This window comes from Hoplias malabaricus, chromosome 8 (genome assembly GCF_029633855.1).
Source record: "Hoplias malabaricus isolate fHopMal1 chromosome 8, fHopMal1.hap1, whole genome shotgun sequence".
Classification (NCBI taxonomy): Eukaryota; Metazoa; Chordata; class Actinopteri; order Characiformes; family Erythrinidae; genus Hoplias; species Hoplias malabaricus.
This window is the reverse complement of record NC_089807.1, coordinates 22378159-22399246: the sequence shown is the minus strand read 5'-3', so window position 1 is coordinate 22399246 and position 21088 is coordinate 22378159. Positions and strand designations below refer to the sequence as shown.

General features: G+C 50.6%; 2 non-coding genes across 2 annotated transcripts; both read right to left on the bottom strand.

The window, feature by feature from the left end:
* Positions 1-17913: 17913 nt before the first annotated feature.
* On the bottom strand, positions 17914-17985 carry trnae-cuc (transfer RNA glutamic acid (anticodon CUC)). The gene has a single exon. It is a non-coding gene; the product is annotated as a tRNA-Glu (tRNA).
* A 601-nt stretch (positions 17986-18586) lies between these two features.
* On the bottom strand, positions 18587-18658 carry trnae-cuc (transfer RNA glutamic acid (anticodon CUC)). Its single transcript has one exon. It is a non-coding gene; the product is annotated as a tRNA-Glu (tRNA).
* Positions 18659-21088: the final 2430 nt, after the last annotated feature.

Sequence of the window (21088 nt, the reverse complement as noted above, 5' to 3'; positions counted from 1 at the left end):
AGGACTGTAGTTGTTAATAAGGCGATCCTTAGGTCGCGGGTTCAAATCCGGCTCGAAGAAGACTTTTCTTTTCCCTCGCGCCACTGCCGGATATCATGGCCAGGTGCCTGCCTGCAGATGCGCTGCTATGCCAGAGTGCAATCTGCTGAAGGCAGTGACGGATCATTTACACTGTTCCATTCAAATTTCTCAAACATTATCTTGCCTCCCTAAAAGACTTGCAGACTTGAAAGCATGAAGCCACGCTGGTGTGGGTGTGTGGAGGTGGTGAATGAGGCAGCAACATGTCGTTTAGAAGTTTGGCAAAAAAGGAAGTAGCAGAAGGAGGACGCTTTACATTCCTTTAACCTACACAGCATGTGGGTGGGGGGCTTCCAGAGTCTTGTAGTGGACTTGGTGTGCTAGAAAGCAGACGCTTCCCTGAGCGGGAATCGAACCCGGGCCGCGGCGGTGAGAGCGCCGAATCCTAGCCACTAGACCACCAGGGACACGGTTTTCAGCCACGTCTGAAAGGAAGGAGATAGGATTAAGTTCAGGGGCTAGGGCTAGGCTTTTGCCAGATGTACTCGTTCTACAATCATAGGAGAGCATCTGAGTCTGTCCTAAATGCACTTGTCAGTTTTCAGTCCAACTCTTTAGGCTAGCGCCTTTGATAGCTCACTTGGTAGAGCGGAGGACTGTAGTTGTTAATAAGGCAATCCTTAGGGCGTGGGTTCAAATCCGGCTCGAAGAAGACTTTTCTTTTCCCTCGCGCCACTGCCGGATATCATGGCCAGGTGCCTGCCTGCAGATGCGCTGGCATGCCAGAGTGCAATCTGCTGAAGGCAGTGACGGATCATTTACACTGTTCCATTCAAATTTCTCAAACTTTATCTTGCCTCCCTAAAAGACTTGCAGACTTGAAAGCATAAAGCCACGCTGGTGTGGGTGTGTGGAGGTGGTGAATGAGGCAGCAACATGTCGTTTAGAAGTTTGGCAAAAAAGGAAGTAGCAGAAGGAGGACGCTTTACATTCCTTTAACCTACACAGCATGTGGGTGGGGGGCTTCCAGAGTCTTGTAGTGGACTTGGTGTGCAAGAAAGCACACGCTTCACTGAGCGGGAATCGAACCCGGGCCGCGGCGGTGAGAGCGCCGAATCCTAGCCACTAGACCACCAGGGACACCGTTTTTAGCCACGTCTGAAAGGAAGGAGATAGGATTAAGTTCAGGGGCTAGGGCTAGGCTTTTGCCAGATGTACTCGTTCTACAATCATAGGAGAGCATCCGAGTCTGTTCTAAATGCACTTGTCAGTTTTCAGTCCAACTCTTTAGGCTAGCACCTTTGATAGCTCAGTTGGTAGAGCAGAGGACTGTAGTTGTTAATAAGGCGATCCTTAGGTCGCGGGTTCAAATCCGGCTCGAAGAAGACTTTTCTTTTCCCTCGCGCCACTGCCGGATATCATGGCCAGGTGCCTGCCTGCAGATGCGCTGCTATGCCAGAGTGCAATCTGCTGAAGGCAGTGACGGATCATTTACACTGTTCCATTCAAATTTCTCAAACATTATCTTGCCTCCCTAAAAGACTTGCAGACTTGAAAGCATGAAGCCACGCTGGTGTGGGTGTGTGGAGGTGGTGAATGAGGCAGCAACATGTCGTTTAGAAGTTTGGCAAAAAAGGAAGTAGCAGAAGGAGGACGCTTTACATTCCTTTAACCTACACAGCATGTGGGTGGGGGGCTTCCAGAGTCTTGTAGTGGACTTGGTGTGCTAGAAAGCAGACGCTTCCCTGAGCGGGAATCGAACCCGGGCCGCGGCGGTGAGAGCGCCGAATCCTAGCCACTAGACCACCAGGGACACGGTTTTCAGCCACGTCTGAAAGGAAGGAGATAGGATTAAGTTCAGGGGCTAGGGCTAGGCTTTTGCCAGATGTACTCGTTCTACAATCATAGGAGAGCATCTGAGTCTGTCCTAAATGCACTTGTCAGTTTTCAGTCCAACTCTTTAGGCTAGCGCCTTTGATAGCTCACTTGGTAGAGCGGAGGACTGTAGTTGTTAATAAGGCAATCCTTAGGGCGTGGGTTCAAATCCGGCTCGAAGAAGACTTTTCTTTTCCCTCGCGCCACTGCCGGATATCATGGCCAGGTGCCTGCCTGCAGATGCGCTGGCATGCCAGAGTGCAATCTGCTGAAGGCAGTGACGGATCATTTACACTGTTCCATTCAAATTTCTCAAACATTATCTTGCCTCCCTAAAAGACTTGCAGACTTGAAAGCATAAAGCCACGCTGGTGTGGGTGTGTGGAGGTGGTGAATGAGGCAGCAACGTGTCGTTTAGATGTTTGGCAAAAAAGGAAGTAGCAGAAGGAGGACGCTTTACATTCCTTTAACCTACACAGCATGTGGGTGGGGGGCTTCCAGAGTCTTGTAGTGGACTTGGTGTGCAAGAAAGCAGACGCTTCCCTGACCGGGAATCGAACCCGGGCCACGGCGGTGAGAGCGCCGAATCCTAGCCACTAGGCCACCAGGGACACCGTTTTTAGCCACGTCTGAAAGGAAGGAGATAGGATTAAGTTCAGGGGCTAGGGCTAGGCTTTTGCCAGATGTACTCGTTCTACAATCATAGGAGAGCATCCGAGTCTGTCCTAAATGCACTTGTCAGTTTTCAGTCCAACTCTTTAGGCTAGCACCTTTGATAGCTCAGTTGGTAGAGCAGAGGACTGTAGTTGTTAATAAGGCGATCCTTAGGTCGCGGGTTCAAATCCGGCTCGAAGAAGACTTTTCTTTTCCCTCGCACCACTGCCGGATATCATGGCCAGGTGCCTGCCTGCAGATGCGCTGCTATGCCAGAGTGCAATCTGCTGAAGGCAGTGACGGATCATTTACACTGTTCCATTCAAATTTCTCAAACATTATCTTGCCTCCCTAAAAGACTTGCAGACTTGAAAGCATGAAGCCACGCTGGTGTGGGTGTGTGGAGGTGGTGAATGAGGCAGCAACATGTCGTTTAGAAGTTTGGCAAAAAAGGAAGTAGCAGAAGGAGGACGCTTTACATTCCTTTAACCTACACAGCATGTGGGTGGGGGGCTTCCAGAGTCTTGTAGTGGACTTGGTGTGCTAGAAAGCAGACGCTTCCCTGAGCGGGAATCGAACCCGGGCCGCGGCGGTGAGAGCGCCGAATCCTAGCCACTAGACCACCAGGGACACCGTTTTCAGCCACATCTGAAAGGAAGGAGATAGGATTAAGTTCAGGGGCTAGGGCTAGGCTTTTGCCAGATGTACTCGTTCTACAATCATAGGAGAGCATCCGAGTCTGTCCTAAATGCACTTGTCAGTTTTCAGTCCAACTCTTTAGGCTAGCGCCTTTGATAGCTCACTTGGTAGAGCGGAGGACTGTAGTTGTTAATAAGGCAATCCTTAGGTCGCGGGTTCAAATCCGGCTCGAAGAAGACTTTTCTTTTCCCTCGCGCCACTGCCGGATATCATGGCCAGGTGCCTGCCTGCAGATGCGCTGGCATGCCAGAGTGCAAGCTGCTGAAGGCAGTGACGGATCATTTACACTGTTCCATTCAAATTTCTCAAACATTATCTTGCCTCCCTAAAAGACTTGCAGACTTGAAAGCATAAAGCCACGCTGGTGTGGGTGTGTGGAGGTGGTGAATGAGGCAGCAACGTGTCGTTTAGATGTTTGGCAAAAAAGGAAGTAGCAGAAGGAGGACGCTTTACATTCCTTTAACCTACACAGCATGTGGGTGGGGGGCTTCCAGAGTCTTGTAGTGGACTTGGTGTGCAAGAAAGCAGACGCTTCCCTGACCGGGAATCGAACCCGGGCCACAGCGGTGAGAGCGCCGAATCCTAGCCACTAGGCCACCAGGGACACCATTTTTAGCCACGTCTGAAAGGAAGGAGATAGGATTAAGTTCAGGGGCTAGGGCTAGGCTTTTGCCAGATGTACTCGTTCTACAATCATAGGAGAGCATCCGAGTCTGTCCTAAATGCACTTGTCAGTTTTCAGTCCAACTCTTTAGGCTAGCGCCTTTGATAGCTCACTTGGTAGAGCGGAGGACTGTAGTTGTTAATAAGGCAATCCTTAGGTCGCGGGTTCAAATCCGGCTCGAAGAAGACTTTTCTTTTCCCTCGCGCCACTGCCGGATATCATGGCCAGGTGCCTGCCTGCAGATGCGCTGGCATGCCAGAGTGCAATCTGCTGAAGGCAGTGACGGATCATTTACACTGTTCCATTCAAATTTCTCAAACATTATCTTGCCTCCCTAAAAGACTTGCAGACTTGAAAGCATAAAGCCACGCTGGTGTGGGTGTGTGGAGGTGGTGAATGAGGCAGCAACGTGTCGTTTAGATGTTTGGCAAAAAAGGAAGTAGCAGAAGGAGGACGCTTTACATTCCTTTAACCTACACAGCATGTGGGTGGGGGGCTTCCAGAGTCTTGTAGTGGACTTGGTGTGCAAGAAAGCAGACGCTTCCCTGACCGGGAATCGAACCCGGGCCACAGCGGTGAGAGCGCCGAATCCTAGCCACTAGGCCACCAGGGACACCATTTTTAGCCACGTCTGAAAGGAAGGAGATAGGATTAAGTTCAGGGGCTAGGGCTAGGCTTTTGCCAGATGTACTCATTCTACAATCATAGGAGAGCATCCGAGTCTGTCCTAAATGCACTTGTCAGTTTTCAGTCCAACTCTTTAGGCTAGCACCTTTGATAGCTCAGTTGGTAGAGCAGAGGACTGTAGTTGTTAATAAGGCGATCCTTAGGTCGCGGGTTCAAATCCGGCTCGAAGAAGACTTTTCTTTTCCCTCGCGCCACTGCCGGATATCATGGCCAGGTGCCTGCCTGCAGATGCGCTGGCATGCCAGAGTGCAATATGCTGAAGGCAGTGACGGATAATTTACACTGTTCCATTCAAATTTCTCAAACTTTATCTTGCCTCCCTAAAAGACTTGCAGACTTGAAAGCATAAAGCCACGCTGGTGTGGGTGTGTGGAGGTGGTGAATGAGGCAGCAGCGTGTCGTTTAGAAGTTTGGCAAAAAAGGAAGTAGCAGAAGGAGGACGCTTTACATTCCTTTAACCTACACAGCATGTGGGTGGGGGGCTTCCAGAGTCTTGTAGTGGACTTGGTGTGCAAGAAAGCACACGCTTCCCTGACCGGGAATCGAACCCGGGCCGCGGCAGTGAGAGCGCCGAATCCTAGCCACTAGACCACCAGGGACACCGTTTTCAGCCACCTCTGAAAGGAAGGAGATAGGATTAAGTTCAGGGGCTAGGGCTAGGCTTTTGCCAGATGTACTCGTTCTACAATCATAGGAGAGCATCTGAGTCTGTCCTAAATGCACTTGTCAGTTTTCAGTCCAACTCTTTAGGCTAGCGCCTTTGATAGCTCACTTGGTAGAGCGGAGGACTGTAGTTGTTAATAAGGCAATCCTTAGGTCGCGGGTTCAAATCCGGCTCGAAGAAGACTTTTCTTTTCCCTCGCGCCACTGCCGGATATCATGGCCAGGTGCCTGCCTGCAGATGCGCTGGCATGCCAGAGTGCAATCTGCTGAAGGCAGTGACGGATCATTTACACTGTTCCATTCAAATTTCTCAAACATTATCTTGCCTCCCTAAAAGACTTGCAGACTTGAAAGCATAAAGCCACGCTGGTGTGGGTGTGTGGAGGTGATGAATGAGGCAGCAACGTGTCGTTTAGATGTTTGGCAAAAAAGGAAGTAGCAGAAGGAGGACGCTTTACATTCCTTTAACCTACACAGCATGTGGGTGGGGGGCTTCCAGAGTCTTGTAGTGGACTTGACGTGCAAGAAAGCACACGCTTCCCTGAGCGGGAATCGAACCCGGGCCGCGGCAGTGAGAGCGCCGAATCCTAGCCACTAGACCACCAGGGACACCGTTTTCAGCCACGTCTGAAAGGAAGGAGATAGGATTAAGTTCAGGGGCTAGGGCTAGGCTTTTGCCAGATGTACTCGTTCTACAATCATAGGAGAGCATCCGAGTCTGTCCTAAATGCACTTGTCAGTTTTCAGTCCAACTCTTTAGGCTAGCACCTTTGATAGCTCAGTTGGTAGAGCAGAGGACTGTAGTTGTTAATAAGGCGATCCTTAGGTCGCGGGTTCAAATCCGGCTCGATGAAGACTTTTCTTTTCCCTCGCGCCACTGCCGGATATCATGGCCAGGTGCCTGCCTGCAGATGCGCTGGCATGCCAGAGTGCAATCTGCTGAAGGCAGTGACGGATCATTTACACTGTTCCATTCAAATTTCTCAAACATTATCTTGCCTCCCTAAAAGACTTGCAGACTTGAAAGCATAAAGCCACGCTGGTGTGGGTGTGTGGAGGTGGTGAATGAGGCAGCAACGTGTCGTTTAGAAGTTTGGCAAAAAAGGAAGTAGCAGAAGGAGGACGCTTTACATTCCTTTAACCTACACAGCATGTGGGTGGGGGGCTTCCAGAGTCTTGTAGTGGACTTGGTGTGCAAGAAAGCACACGCTTCCCTGAGCGGGAATCGAACCCGGGCCGCGGCAGTGAGAGCGCCGAATCCTAGCCACTAGACCACCAGGGACACCGTTTTCAGCCACGTCTGAAAGGAAGGAGATAGGATTAAGTTCAGGGGCTAGGGCTAGGCTTTTGCCAGATGTACTCGTTCTACAATCATAGGAGAGCATCCGAGTCTGTCCTAAATGCACTTGTCAGTTTTCAGTCCAACTCTTTAGGCTAGCGCCTTTGATAGCTCACTTGGTAGAGCGGAGGACTGTAGTTGTTAATAAGGCAATCCTTAGGTCGCGGGTTCAAATCCGGCTCGAAGAAGACTTTTCTTTTCCCTCGCGCCACTGCCGGATATCATGGCCAGGTGCCTGCCTGCAGATGCGCTGGCATGCCAGAGTGCAATCTGCTGAAGGCAGTGACGGATCATTTACACTGTTCCATTCAAATTTCTCAAACATTATCTTGCCTCCCTAAAAGACTTGCAGACTTGAAAGCATAAAGCCACGCTGGTGTGGGTGTGTGGAGGTGATGAATGAGGCAGCAACGTGTCGTTTAGATGTTTGGCAAAAAAGGAAGTAGCAGAAGGAGGACGCTTTACATTCCTTTAACCTACACAGCATGTGGGTGGGGGGCTTCCAGAGTCTTGTAGTGGACTTGACGTGCAAGAAAGCACACGCTTCCCTGAGCGGGAATCGAACCCGGGCCGCGGCAGTGAGAGCGCCGAATCCTAGCCACTAGACCACCAGGGACACCGTTTTCAGCCACGTCTGAAAGGAAGGAGATAGGATTAAGTTCAGGGGCTAGGGCTAGGCTTTTGCCAGATGTACTCGTTCTACAATCATAGGAGAGCATCCGAGTCTGTCCTAAATGCACTTGTCAGTTTTCAGTCCAACTCTTTAGGCTAGCACCTTTGATAGCTCAGTTGGTAGAGCAGAGGACTGTAGTTGTTAATAAGGCGATCCTTAGGTCGCGGGTTCAAATCCGGCTCGATGAAGACTTTTCTTTTCCCTCGCGCCACTGCCGGATATCATGGCCAGGTGCCTGCCTGCAGATGCGCTGGCATGCCAGAGTGCAATCTGCTGAAGGCAGTGACGGATCATTTACACTGTTCCATTCAAATTTCTCAAACATTATCTTGCCTCCCTAAAAGACTTGCAGACTTGAAAGCATAAAGCCACGCTGGTGTGGGTGTGTGGAGGTGGTGAATGAGGCAGCAACGTGTCGTTTAGAAGTTTGGCAAAAAAGGAAGTAGCAGAAGGAAGACGCTTTACATTCCTTTAACCTACACAGCATGTGGGTGGGGGGCTTCCAGAGTCTTGTAGTGGACTTGGTGTGCAAGAAAGCACACGCTTCCCTGAGCGGGAATCGAACCCGGGCCGCGGCAGTGAGAGCGCCGAATCCTAGCCACTAGACCACCAGGGACACCGTTTTCAGCCACGTCTGAAAGGAAGGAGATAGGATTAAGTTCAGGGGCTAGGGCTAGGCTTTTGCCAGATGTACTCGTTCTACAATCATAGGAGAGCATCCGAGTCTGTCCTAAATGCACTTGTCAGTTTTCAGTCCAACTCTTTAGGCTAGCGCCTTTGATAGCTCACTTGGTAGAGCAGAGGACTGTAGTTGTTAATAAGGCAATCCTTAGGTCGCGGGTTCAAATCCGGCTCGAAGAAGACTTTTCTTTTCCCTCGCGCCACTGCCGGATATCATGGCCAGGTGCCTGCCTGCAGATGCGCTGGCATGCCAGAGTGCAATCTGCTGAAGGCAGTGACGGATCATTTACACTGTTCCATTCAAATTTCTCAAACATTATCTTGCCTCCCTAAAAGACTTGCAGACTTGAAAGCATAAAGCCACGCTGGTGTGGGTGTGTGGAGGTGGTGAATGAGGCAGCAACGTGTCGTTTAGAAGTTTGGCAAAAAAGGAAGTAGCAGAAGGAGGACGCTTTACATTCCTTTAACCTACACAGCATGTGGGTGGGGGGCTTCCAGAGTCTTGTAGTGGACTTGGTGTGCAAGAAAGCACACGCTTCCCTGAGCGGGAATCGAACCCGGGCCGCGGCAGTGAGAGCGCCGAATCCTAGCCACTAGACCACCAGGGACACCGTTTTCAGCCACGTCTGAAAGGAAGGAGATAGGATTAAGTTCAGGGGCTAGGGCTAGGCTTTTGCCAGATGTACTCGTTCTACAATCATAGGAGAGCATCCGAGTCTGTCCTAAATGCACTTGTCAGTTTTCAGTCCAACTCTTTAGGCTAGCGCCTTTGATAGCTCACTTGGTAGAGCAGAGGACTGTAGTTGTTAATAAGGCAATCCTTAGGTCGCGGGTTCAAATCCGGCTCGAAGAAGACTTTTCTTTTCCCTCGCGCCACTGCCGGATATCATGGCCAGGTGCCTGCCTGCAGATGCGCTGGCATGCCAGAGTGCAATCTGCTGAAGGCAGTGACGGATCATTTACACTGTTCCATTCAAATTTCTCAAACATTATCTTGCCTCCCTAAAAGACTTGCAGACTTGAAAGCATAAAGCCACGCTGGTGTGGGTGTGTGGAGGTGGTGAATGAGGCAGCAACGTGTCGTTTAGAAGTTTGGCAAAAAAGGAAGTAGCAGAAGGAGGACGCTTTACATTCCTTTAACCTACACAGCATGTGGGTGGGGGGCTTCCAGAGTCTTGTAGTGGACTTGGTGTGCAAGAAAGCACACGCTTCCCTGAGCGGGAATCGAACCCGGGCCGCGGCAGTGAGAGCGCCGAATCCTAGCCACTAGACCACCAGGGACACCGTTTTCAGCCACGTCTGAAAGGAAGGAGATAGGATTAAGTTCAGGGGCTAGGGCTAGGCTTTTGCCAGATGTACTCGTTCTACAATCATAGGAGAGCATCCGAGTCTGTCCTAAATGCACTTGTCAGTTTTCAGTCCAACTCTTTAGGCTAGCGCCTTTGATAGCTCACTTGGTAGAGCGGAGGACTGTAGTTGTTAATAAGGCAATCCTTAGGTCGCGGGTTCAAATCCGGCTCGAAGAAGACTTTTCTTTTCCCTCGCGCCACTGCCGGATATCATGGCCAGGTGCCTGCCTGCAGATGCGCTGGCATGCCAGAGTGCAATCTGCTGAAGGCAGTGACGGATCATTTACACTGTTCCATTCAAATTTCTCAAACATTATCTTGCCTCCCTAAAAGACTTGCAGACTTGAAAGCATAAAGCCACGCTGGTGTGGGTGTGTGGAGGTGATGAATGAGGCAGCAACGTGTCGTTTAGATGTTTGGCAAAAAAGGAAGTAGCAGAAGGAGGACGCTTTACATTCCTTTAACCTACACAGCATGTGGGTGGGGGGCTTCCAGAGTCTTGTAGTGGACTTGACGTGCAAGAAAGCACACGCTTCCCTGAGCGGGAATCGAACCCGGGCCGCGGCAGTGAGAGCGCCGAATCCTAGCCACTAGACCACCAGGGACACCGTTTTCAGCCACGTCTGAAAGGAAGGAGATAGGATTAAGTTCAGGGGCTAGGGCTAGGCTTTTGCCAGATGTACTCGTTCTACAATCATAGGAGAGCATCCGAGTCTGTCCTAAATGCACTTGTCAGTTTTCAGTCCAACTCTTTAGGCTAGCACCTTTGATAGCTCAGTTGGTAGAGCAGAGGACTGTAGTTGTTAATAAGGCGATCCTTAGGTCGCGGGTTCAAATCCGGCTCGATGAAGACTTTTCTTTTCCCTCGCGCCACTGCCGGATATCATGGCCAGGTGCCTGCCTGCAGATGCGCTGGCATGCCAGAGTGCAATCTGCTGAAGGCAGTGACGGATCATTTACACTGTTCCATTCAAATTTCTCAAACATTATCTTGCCTCCCTAAAAGACTTGCAGACTTGAAAGCATAAAGCCACGCTGGTGTGGGTGTGTGGAGGTGGTGAATGAGGCAGCAACGTGTCGTTTAGAAGTTTGGCAAAAAAGGAAGTAGCAGAAGGAGGACGCTTTACATTCCTTTAACCTACACAGCATGTGGGTGGGGGGCTTCCAGAGTCTTGTAGTGGACTTGGTGTGCAAGAAAGCACACGCTTCCCTGAGCGGGAATCGAACCCGGGCCGCGGCAGTGAGAGCGCCGAATCCTAGCCACTAGACCACCAGGGACACCGTTTTCAGCCACGTCTGAAAGGAAGGAGATAGGATTAAGTTCAGGGGCTAGGGCTAGGCTTTTGCCAGATGTACTCGTTCTACAATCATAGGAGAGCATCCGAGTCTGTCCTAAATGCACTTGTCAGTTTTCAGTCCAACTCTTTAGGCTAGCGCCTTTGATAGCTCACTTGGTAGAGCAGAGGACTGTAGTTGTTAATAAGGCAATCCTTAGGTCGCGGGTTCAAATCCGGCTCGAAGAAGACTTTTCTTTTCCCTCGCGCCACTGCCGGATATCATGGCCAGGTGCCTGCCTGCAGATGCGCTGGCATGCCAGAGTGCAATCTGCTGAAGGCAGTGACGGATCATTTACACTGTTCCATTCAAATTTCTCAAACATTATCTTGCCTCCCTAAAAGACTTGCAGACTTGAAAGCATAAAGCCACGCTGGTGTGGGTGTGTGGAGGTGGTGAATGAGGCAGCAACGTGTCGTTTAGAAGTTTGGCAAAAAAGGAAGTAGCAGAAGGAGGACGCTTTACATTCCTTTAACCTACACAGCATGTGGGTGGGGGGCTTCCAGAGTCTTGTAGTGGACTTGGTGTGCAAGAAAGCACACGCTTCCCTGAGCGGGAATCGAACCCGGGCCGCGGCAGTGAGAGCGCCGAATCCTAGCCACTAGACCACCAGGGACACCGTTTTCAGCCACGTCTGAAAGGAAGGAGATAGGATTAAGTTCAGGGGCTAGGGCTAGGCTTTTGCCAGATGTACTCGTTCTACAATCATAGGAGAGCATCCGAGTCTGTCCTAAATGCACTTGTCAGTTTTCAGTCCAACTCTTTAGGCTAGCGCCTTTGATAGCTCACTTGGTAGAGCGGAGGACTGTAGTTGTTAATAAGGCAATCCTTAGGTCGCGGGTTCAAATCCGGCTCGAAGAAGACTTTTCTTTTCCCTCGCGCCACTGCCGGATATCATGGCCAGGTGCCTGCCTGCAGATGCGCTGGCATGCCAGAGTGCAATCTGCTGAAGGCAGTGACGGATCATTTACACTGTTCCATTCAAATTTCTCAAACATTATCTTGCCTCCCTAAAAGACTTGCAGACTTGAAAGCATAAAGCCACGCTGGTGTGGGTGTGTGGAGGTGATGAATGAGGCAGCAACGTGTCGTTTAGATGTTTGGCAAAAAAGGAAGTAGCAGAAGGAGGACGCTTTACATTCCTTTAACCTACACAGCATGTGGGTGGGGGGCTTCCAGAGTCTTGTAGTGGACTTGACGTGCAAGAAAGCACACGCTTCCCTGAGCGGGAATCGAACCCGGGCCGCGGCAGTGAGAGCGCCGAATCCTAGCCACTAGACCACCAGGGACACCGTTTTCAGCCACGTCTGAAAGGAAGGAGATAGGATTAAGTTCAGGGGCTAGGGCTAGGCTTTTGCCAGATGTACTCGTTCTACAATCATAGGAGAGCATCCGAGTCTGTCCTAAATGCACTTGTCAGTTTTCAGTCCAACTCTTTAGGCTAGCGCCTTTGATAGCTCACTTGGTAGAGCAGAGGACTGTAGTTGTTAATAAGGCAATCCTTAGGTCGCGGGTTCAAATCCGGCTCGAAGAAGACTTTTCTTTTCCCTCGCGCCACTGCCGGATATCATGGCCAGGTGCCTGCCTGCAGATGCGCTGGCATGCCAGAGTGCAATCTGCTGAAGGCAGTGACGGATCATTTACACTGTTCCATTCAAATTTCTCAAACATTATCTTGCCTCCCTAAAAGACTTGCAGACTTGAAAGCATAAAGCCACGCTGGTGTGGGTGTGTGGAGGTGGTGAATGAGGCAGCAACGTGTCGTTTAGAAGTTTGGCAAAAAAGGAAGTAGCAGAAGGAGGACGCTTTACATTCCTTTAACCTACACAGCATGTGGGTGGGGGGCTTCCAGAGTCTTGTAGTGGACTTGGTGTGCAAGAAAGCACACGCTTCCCTGAGCGGGAATCGAACCCGGGCCGCGGCAGTGAGAGCGCCGAATCCTAGCCACTAGACCACCAGGGACACCGTTTTCAGCCACGTCTGAAAGGAAGGAGATAGGATTAAGTTCAGGGGCTAGGGCTAGGCTTTTGCCAGATGTACTCGTTCTACAATCATAGGAGAGCATCCGAGTCTGTCCTAAATGCACTTGTCAGTTTTCAGTCCAACTCTTTAGGCTAGCGCCTTTGATAGCTCACTTGGTAGAGCAGAGGACTGTAGTTGTTAATAAGGCAATCCTTAGGTCGCGGGTTCAAATCCGGCTCGAAGAAGACTTTTCTTTTCCCTCGCGCCACTGCCGGATATCATGGCCAGGTGCCTGCCTGCAGATGCGCTGGCATGCCAGAGTGCAATCTGCTGAAGGCAGTGACGGATCATTTACACTGTTCCATTCAAATTTCTCAAACATTATCTTGCCTCCCTAAAAGACTTGCAGACTTGAAAGCATAAAGCCACGCTGGTGTGGGTGTGTGGAGGTGGTGAATGAGGCAGCAACGTGTCGTTTAGAAGTTTGGCAAAAAAGGAAGTAGCAGAAGGAGGACGCTTTACATTCCTTTAACCTACACAGCATGTGGGTGGGGGGCTTCCAGAGTCTTGTAGTGGACTTGGTGTGCAAGAAAGCACACGCTTCCCTGAGCGGGAATCGAACCCGGGCCGCGGCAGTGAGAGCGCCGAATCCTAGCCACTAGACCACCAGGGACACCGTTTTCAGCCACGTCTGAAAGGAAGGAGATAGGATTAAGTTCAGGGGCTAGGGCTAGGCTTTTGCCAGATGTACTCGTTCTACAATCATAGGAGAGCATCCGAGTCTGTCCTAAATGCACTTGTCAGTTTTCAGTCCAACTCTTTAGGCTAGCACCTTTGATAGCTCAGTTGGTAGAGCAGAGGACTGTAGTTGTTAATAAGGCGATCCTTAGGTCGCGGGTTCAAATCCGGCTCGAAGAAGACTTTTCTTTTCCCTCGCGCCACTGCCGGATATCATGGCCAGGTGCCTGCCTGCAGATGCGCTGGCATGCCAGAGTGCAATATGCTGAAGGCAGTGACGGATAATTTACACTGTTCCATTCAAATTTCTCAAACTTTATCTTGCCTCCCTAAAAGACTTGCAGACTTGAAAGCATAAAGCCACGCTGGTGTGGGTGTGTGGAGGTGGTGAATGAGGCAGCAACATGTCGTTTAGAAGTTTGGCAAAAAAGGAAGTAGCAGAAGGAGGACGCTTTACATTCCTTTAACCTACACAGCATGTGGGTGGGGGGCTTCCAGAGTCTTGTAGTGGACTTGGTGTGCAAGAAAGCACACGCTTCACTGAGCGGGAATCGAACCCGGGCCGCGGCGGTGAGAGCGCCGAATCCTAGCCACTAGACCACCAGGGACACCGTTTTTAGCCACGTCTGAAAGGAAGGAGATAGGATTAAGTTCAGGGGCTAGGGCTAGGCTTTTGCCAGATGTACTCGTTCTACAATCATAGGAGAGCATCCGAGTCTGTTCTAAATGCACTTGTCAGTTTTCAGTCCGACCCCTTAGCATAGCACCTTCGATAGCTCAGTTGGTAGAGCAGAGGACTGTAGTTGTTAATAAGGCGATCCTTAGGTCGCGGGTTCAAATCCGGCTCGAAGAAGACTTTTCTTTTCCCTCGCGCCACTGCCGGATATCATGGCCAGGTGCCTGCCTGCAGATGCGCTGGCATGCCAGAGTGCAATATGCTGAAGGCAGTGACGGATAATTTACACTGTTCCATTCAAATTTCTCAAACTTTATCTTGCCTCCCTAAAAGACTTGCAGACTTGAAAGCATAAAGCCACGCTGGTGTGGGTGTGTGGAGGTGGTGAATGAGGCAGCAACGTGTCGTTTAGAAGTTTGGCAAAAAAGGAAGTAGCAGAAGGAGGACGCTTTACATTCCTTTAACCTACACAGCATGTGGGTGGGGGGCTTCCAGAGTCTTGTAGTGGACTTGGTGTGCAAGAAAGCACACGCTTCCCTGACCGGGAATCGAACCCGGGCCGCGGCAGTGAGAGCGCCGAATCCTAGCCACTAGACCACCAGGGACACCGTTTTCAGCCACGTCTGAAAGGAAGGAGATAGGATTAAGTTCAGGGGCTAGGGCTAGGCTTTTGCCAGATGTACTCGTTCTACAATCATAGGAGAGCATCTGAGTCTGTCCTAAATGCACTTGTCAGTTTTCAGTCCAACTCTTTAGGCTAGCGCCTTTGATAGCTCACTTGGTAGAGCGGAGGACTGTAGTTGTTAATAAGGCAATCCTTAGGTCGCGGGTTCAAATCCGGCTTGAAGAAGACTTTTCTTTTCCCTCGCGCCACTGCCGGATATCATGGCCAGGTGCCTGCCTGCAGATGCGCTGGCATGCCAGAGTGCAATCTGCTGAAGGCAGTGACGGATCATTTACACTGTTCCATTCAAATTTCTCAAACATTATCTTGCCTCCCTAAAAGACTTGCAGACTTGAAAGCATAAAGCCACGCTGGTGTGGGTGTGTGGAGGTGGTGAATGAGGCAGCAACGTGTCGTTTAGATGTTTGGCAAAAAAGGAAGTAGCAGAAGGAGGACGCTTTACATTCCTTTAACCTACACAGCATGTGGGTGGGGGGCTTCCAGAGTCTTGTAGTGGACTTGGTGTGCAAGAAAGCACACGCTTCCCTGACCAGGAATCGAACCCGGGCCGCGGCAGTGAGAGCGCCGTATCCTAGCCACTAGACCACCAGGGACACCGTTTTCAGCCACGTCTGAAAGGAAGGAGATAGGATTAAGTTCAGGGGCTAGGGCTAGGCTTTTGCCAGATGTACTCGTTCTACAATCATAGGAGAGCATCCGAGTCTGTCCTAAATGCACTTGTCAGTTTTCAGTCCAACTCTTTAGGCTATTGCTTTGATAGCTCAGTTGGTAGAGCGGAGGACTGTAGTTGTTAATAAGTCAATCCTTAGGTCGCGGGTTCAAATCCGGCTCGAAGAAGACTTTTCTTTTCCCTCGCGCCACTGCCGGATATCATGGCCAGGTGCCTGCCTGCAGATGCGCTGGCATGCCAGAGTGCAATCTGCTGAAGGCAGTGACGGATCATTTACACTGTTCCATTCAAATTTCTCAAACATTATCTTGCCTCCCTAAAAGACTTGCAGACTTGAAAGCATAAAGCCACGCTGGTGTGGGTGTGTGGAGGTGGTGAATGAGGCAGCAACGTGTCGTTTAGATGTTTGGCAAAAAAGGAAGTAGCAGAAGGAGGACGCTTTACATTCCTTTAACCTACACAGCATGTGGGTGGGGGGCTTCCAGAGTCTTGTAGTGGACTTGACGTGCAAGAAAGCACACGCTTCCCTGAGCGGGAATCGAACCCGGGCCGCGGCAGTGAGAGCGCCGAACCCTAGCCACTAGACCACCAGGGACACCGTTTTCAGCCACGTCTGAAAGGAAGGAGATAGGATTAAGTTCAGGGGCTAGGGCTAGGCTTTTGCCAGATGTACTCGTTCTACAATCATAGGAGAGCATCCGAGTCTGTCCTAAATGCACTTGTCAGTTTTCAGTCCAACTCTTTAGGCTAGCACCTTTGATAGCTCAGTTGGTAGAGCAGAGGACTGTAGTTGTTAATAAGGCGATCCTTAGGTCGCGGGTTCAAATCCGGCTCGATGAAGACTTTTCTTTTCCCTCGCGCCACTGCCGGATATCATGGCCAGGTGCCTGCCTGCAGATGCGCTGGCATGCCAGAGTGCAATCTGCTGAAGGCAGTGACGGATCATTTACACTGTTCCATTCAAATTTCTCAAACATTATCTTGCCTCCCTAAAAGACTTGCAGACTTGAAAGCATAAAGCCACGCTGGTGTGGGTGTGTGGAGGTGGTGAATGAGGCAGCAACGTGTCGTTTAGAAGTTTGGCAAAAAAGGAAGTAGCAGAAGGAGGACGCTTTACATTCCTTTAACCTACACAGCATGTGGGTGGGGGGCTTCCAGAGTCTTGTAGTGGACTTGGTGTGCAAGAAAGCACACGCTTCCCTGAGCGGGAATCGAACCCGGGCCGCGGCAGTGAGAGCGCCGAATCCTAGCCACTAGACCACCAGGGACACCGTTTTCAGCCACGTCTGAAAGGAAGGAGATAGGATTAAGTTCAGGGGCTAGGGCTAGGCTTTTGCCAGATGTACTCGTTCTACAATCATAGGAGAGCATCCGAGTCTGTCCTAAATGCACTTGTCAGTTTTCAGTCCAACTCTTTAGGCTAGCGCCTTTGATAGCTCACTTGGTAGAGCGGAGGACTGTAGTTGTTAATAAGGCAATCCTTAGGTCGCGGGTTCAAATCCGGCTCGAAGAAGACTTTTCTTTTCCCTCGCGCCACTGCCGGATATCATGGCCAGGTGCCTGCCTGCAGATGCGCTGGCATGCCAGAGTGCAATCTGCTGAAGGCAGTGACGGATCATTTACACTGTTCCATTCAAATTTCTCAAACTTTATCTTGCCTCCCTAAAAGACTTGCAGACTTGAAAGCATAAAGCCACGCTGGTGTGGGTGTGTGGAGGTGGTGAATGAGGCAGCAACGTGTCGTTTAGAAGTTTGGCAAAAAAGGAAGTAGCAGAAGGAGGACGCTTTACATTCCTTTAACCTACACAGCATGTGGGTGGGGGGCTTCCAGAGTCTTGTAGTGGACTTGGTGTGCAAGAAAGCACACGTTTCCCTGACCGGGAATCGAACCCGGGCCGCGGCAGTGAGAGCGCCGAATCCTAGCCACTAGACCACCAGGAACACCGTTTTCAGCCACGTCTGAAAGGAAGGAGATAGGATTAAGTTCAGGGGCTAGGGCTAGGCTTTTGCCAGATGTACTCGTTCTACAATCATAGGAGAGCATCTGAGTCTGTCCTAAATGCACTTGTCAGTTTTCAGTCCAACTCTTTAGGCTAGCGCCTTTGATAGCTCACTTGGTAGAGCGGAGGACTGTAGTTGTTAATAAGGCAATCCTTAGGGCGTGGGTTCAAATCCGGCTCGAAGAAGACTTTTCTTTTCCCTCGCGCCACTGCCGGATATCATGGCCAGGTGCCTGCCTGCAGATGCGCTGGCATGCCAGAGTGCAATCTGCTGAAGGCAGTGACGGATCATTTACACTGTTCCATTCAAATTTCTCAAACATTATCTTGCCTCCCTAAAAGACTTGCAGACTTGAAAGCATAAAGCCATGCTGGTGTGGGTGTGTGGAGGTGGTGAATGAGGCAGCAACGTGTCGTTTAGATGTTTGGCAAAAAAGGAAGTAGCAGAAGGAGGACGCTTTACATTCCTTTAACCTACACAGCATGTGGGTGGGGGGCTTCCAGAGTCTTGTAGTGGACTTGGTGTGCAAGAAAGCACACGCTTCCCTGACCGGGAATCGAACCCGGGCCGCGGCGGTGAGAGCGCCGAATCCTAGCCACTAGACCACCAGGGACACCGTTTTCAGCCTAGTCTGAAAGGAAGGAGATAGGATTAAGTTCAGGGGCTAGGGCTAGGCTTTTGCCAGATGTACTCGTTCTACAATCATAGGAGAGCATCCGAGTCTGTCCTAAATGCACTTGTCAGTTTTCAGTCCAACTCTTTAGGCTAGCACCTTTGATAGCTCAGTTGGTAGAGCAGAGGACTGCAGTTGTTAATAAGGCGATCCTTAGGTCGCGGGTTCAAATCCGGCTCGAAGAAGACTTTTCTTTTCCCTCGCGCCACTGCCGGATATCATGGCCAGGTGCCTGCCTGCAGATGCGCTGGCATGCCAGAGTGCAATCTGCTGAAGGCAGTGACGGATCATTTACACTGTTCCATTCAAATTTCTCAAACATTATCTTGCCTCCCTAAAAGACTTGCAGACTTGAAAGCATAAAGCCACGCTGGTGTGGGTGTGTGGAGGTGGTGAATGAGGCAGCAACGTGTCGTTTAGAAGTTTGGCAAAAAAGGAAGTAGCAGAAGGAGGACGCTTTACATTCCTTTAACCTACACAGCATGTGGGTGGGGGGCTTCCAGAGTCTTGTAGTGGACTTGGTGTGCAAGAAAGCAGACGCTTCCCTGACCGGGAATCGAACCCGGGCCGCGGCGGTGAGAGCGCCGAATCCTAGCCACTAGACCACCAGGGACACCGTTTTCAGCCACGTCTGAAAGGAAGGAGATAGGATTAAGTTCAGGGGCTAGGGCTAGGCTTTTGCCAGATGTACTCGTTCTACAATCATAGGAGAGCATCCGAGTCTGTCCTAAATGCACTTGTCAGTTTTCAGTCCAACTCTTTAGGCTAGCGCCTTTGATAGCTCAGTTGGTAGAGCGGAGGACTGTAGTTGTTAATAAGGCGATCCTTAGGTCGCGGGTTCAAATCCGGCTTGAAGAAGACTTTTCTTTTCCCTCGCGCCACTGCCGGATATCATGGCCAGGTGCCTGCCTGCAGATGCGCTGCCATGCCAGAGTGCAATCTGCTGAAGGCAGTGACGGATCATTTACACTGTTCCATTCAAATTTCTCAAACATTATCTTGCCTCCCTAAAAGACTTGCAGACTTGAAAGCATGAAGCCACGCTGGTGTGGGTGTGTGGAGGTGGTGAATGAGGCAGCAACATGTCGTTTATAAGTTTGGCAAAAAAGGAAGTAGCAGAAGGAGGACGCTTTACATTCCTTTAACCTACACAGCATGTGGGTGGGGGGCTTCCAGAGTCTTGTAGTGGACTTGGTGTGCAAGAAAGCACACGCTTCCCTGAGCGGGAATCGAACCCGGGCCGCGGCGGTGAGAGCGCCGAATCCTAGCCACTAGACCACCAGGGACACCGTTTTCAGCCACGTTTGAAAGGAAGGAGATAGGATTAAGTTCAGGGGCTAGGGCTAGGCTTTTGCCAGATGTACTCGTTCTACAATCATAGGAGAGCATCCGAGTCTGTCCTAAATGCACTTGTCAGTTTTCAGTCCAACTCTTTAGGCTAGCACCTTTGATAGCTCAGTTGGTAGAGCGGAGGACTGTAGTTGTTAATAAGGCGATCCTTAGGTCGCGGGTTCAAATCCGGCTCGAAGAAGACTTTTCTTTTCCCTCGCGCCACTGCGGGATATCATGGCCAGGTGCCTGCCTGCAGATGCGCTGGCATGCCAGAGTGCAATCTGCTGAAGGCAGTGACGGATCATTTACACTGTTCCATTCAAATTTCTCAAACATTATCTTGCCTCCCTAAAAGACTTGCAGAATTGAAAGCATAAAGCCACGCTGGTGTGGGTGTGTGGAGGTGGTGAATGAGGCAGCAACGTGTCGTTTAGAAGTTTGGCAATAAAGGAAGTAGCAGAAGGAGGACGCTTTACATTCCTTTAACCTACACAGCATGTGGGTGGGGGGCTTCCAGAATCTTGTAGTGGACTTGGTGTGCAAGAAAGCAGACGCTTCCCTGAGCGGGACTCGAACCCGGGCTGCGGCGGTGAGAGCGCCGAATCCTAGCCACTAGACCACCAGGGACACCGTTTTCAGCCACGTCTGAAAGGAAGGAGATAGGATTAAGTTCAGGGGCTAGGGCTAGGCTGTTGCCAGATGTACTCGTTCTACAATCATAGGAGAGCATCCGAGTCTGTCCTAAATGCACTTGTCAGTTTTCAGTCCAACTCTTTAGGCTAGCGCCTTTGATAGCTCAGTTGGTAGAGCGGAGGACTGTAGTTGTTAATAAGGCGATCCTTAGGTCGCGGGTTCAAATCCGGCTTGAAGAAGACTTTTCTTTTCCCTCGCGCCACTGCCGGATATCATGGCCAGGTGCCTGCCTGCAGATGCGCTGGCATGCCAGAGTGCAATCTGCTGAAGGCAGTGACGGATCATTTACACTGTTCCATTCAAATTTCTCAAACATTATCTTGCCTCCCTAAAAGACTTGCAGACTTGAAAGCATGAAGCCACGCTGGTGTGGGTGTGTGGAGGTGGTGAATGAGGCAGCAACATGTCGTTTATAAGTTTGGCAAAAAAGGAAGTAGCAGAAGGAGGACGCTTTACATTCCTTTAACCTACACAGCATGTGGGTGGGGGGCTTCCAGAGTCTTGTAGTGGACTTGGTGTGCAAGAAAGCACACGCTTCCCTGACCGGGAATCGAACCCAGGCCGCGGCAGTGAGAGCGCCGAATCCTAGCCACTAGACCACCAGGGACACCGTTTTCAACCACGTCTGAAAGGAAGGAGATAGGATTAAGTTCAGGGGCTAGGGCTAGGCTTTTGCCAGATGTACTCGTTCTACAATCATAGGAGAGCATCTGAGTCTGTCCTAAATGCACTTGTCAGTTTTCAGTCCAACTCTTTAGGCTAGCGCCTTTGATAGCTCACTTGGTAGAGCGTAGGACTGTAGTTGTTAATAAGGCAATCCTTAGGTCGCGGGTTCAAATCCGGCTCGAAGAAGACTTTTCTTTTCCCTCGCGCCACTGCCGGATATCATGGCCAGGTGCCTGCCTGCAGATGCGCTGGCATGCCAGAGTGCAATCTGCTGAAGGCAGTGACGGATCATTTACACTGTTCCATTCAAATTTCTCAAACATTATCTTGCCTCCCTAAAAGACTTGCAGAC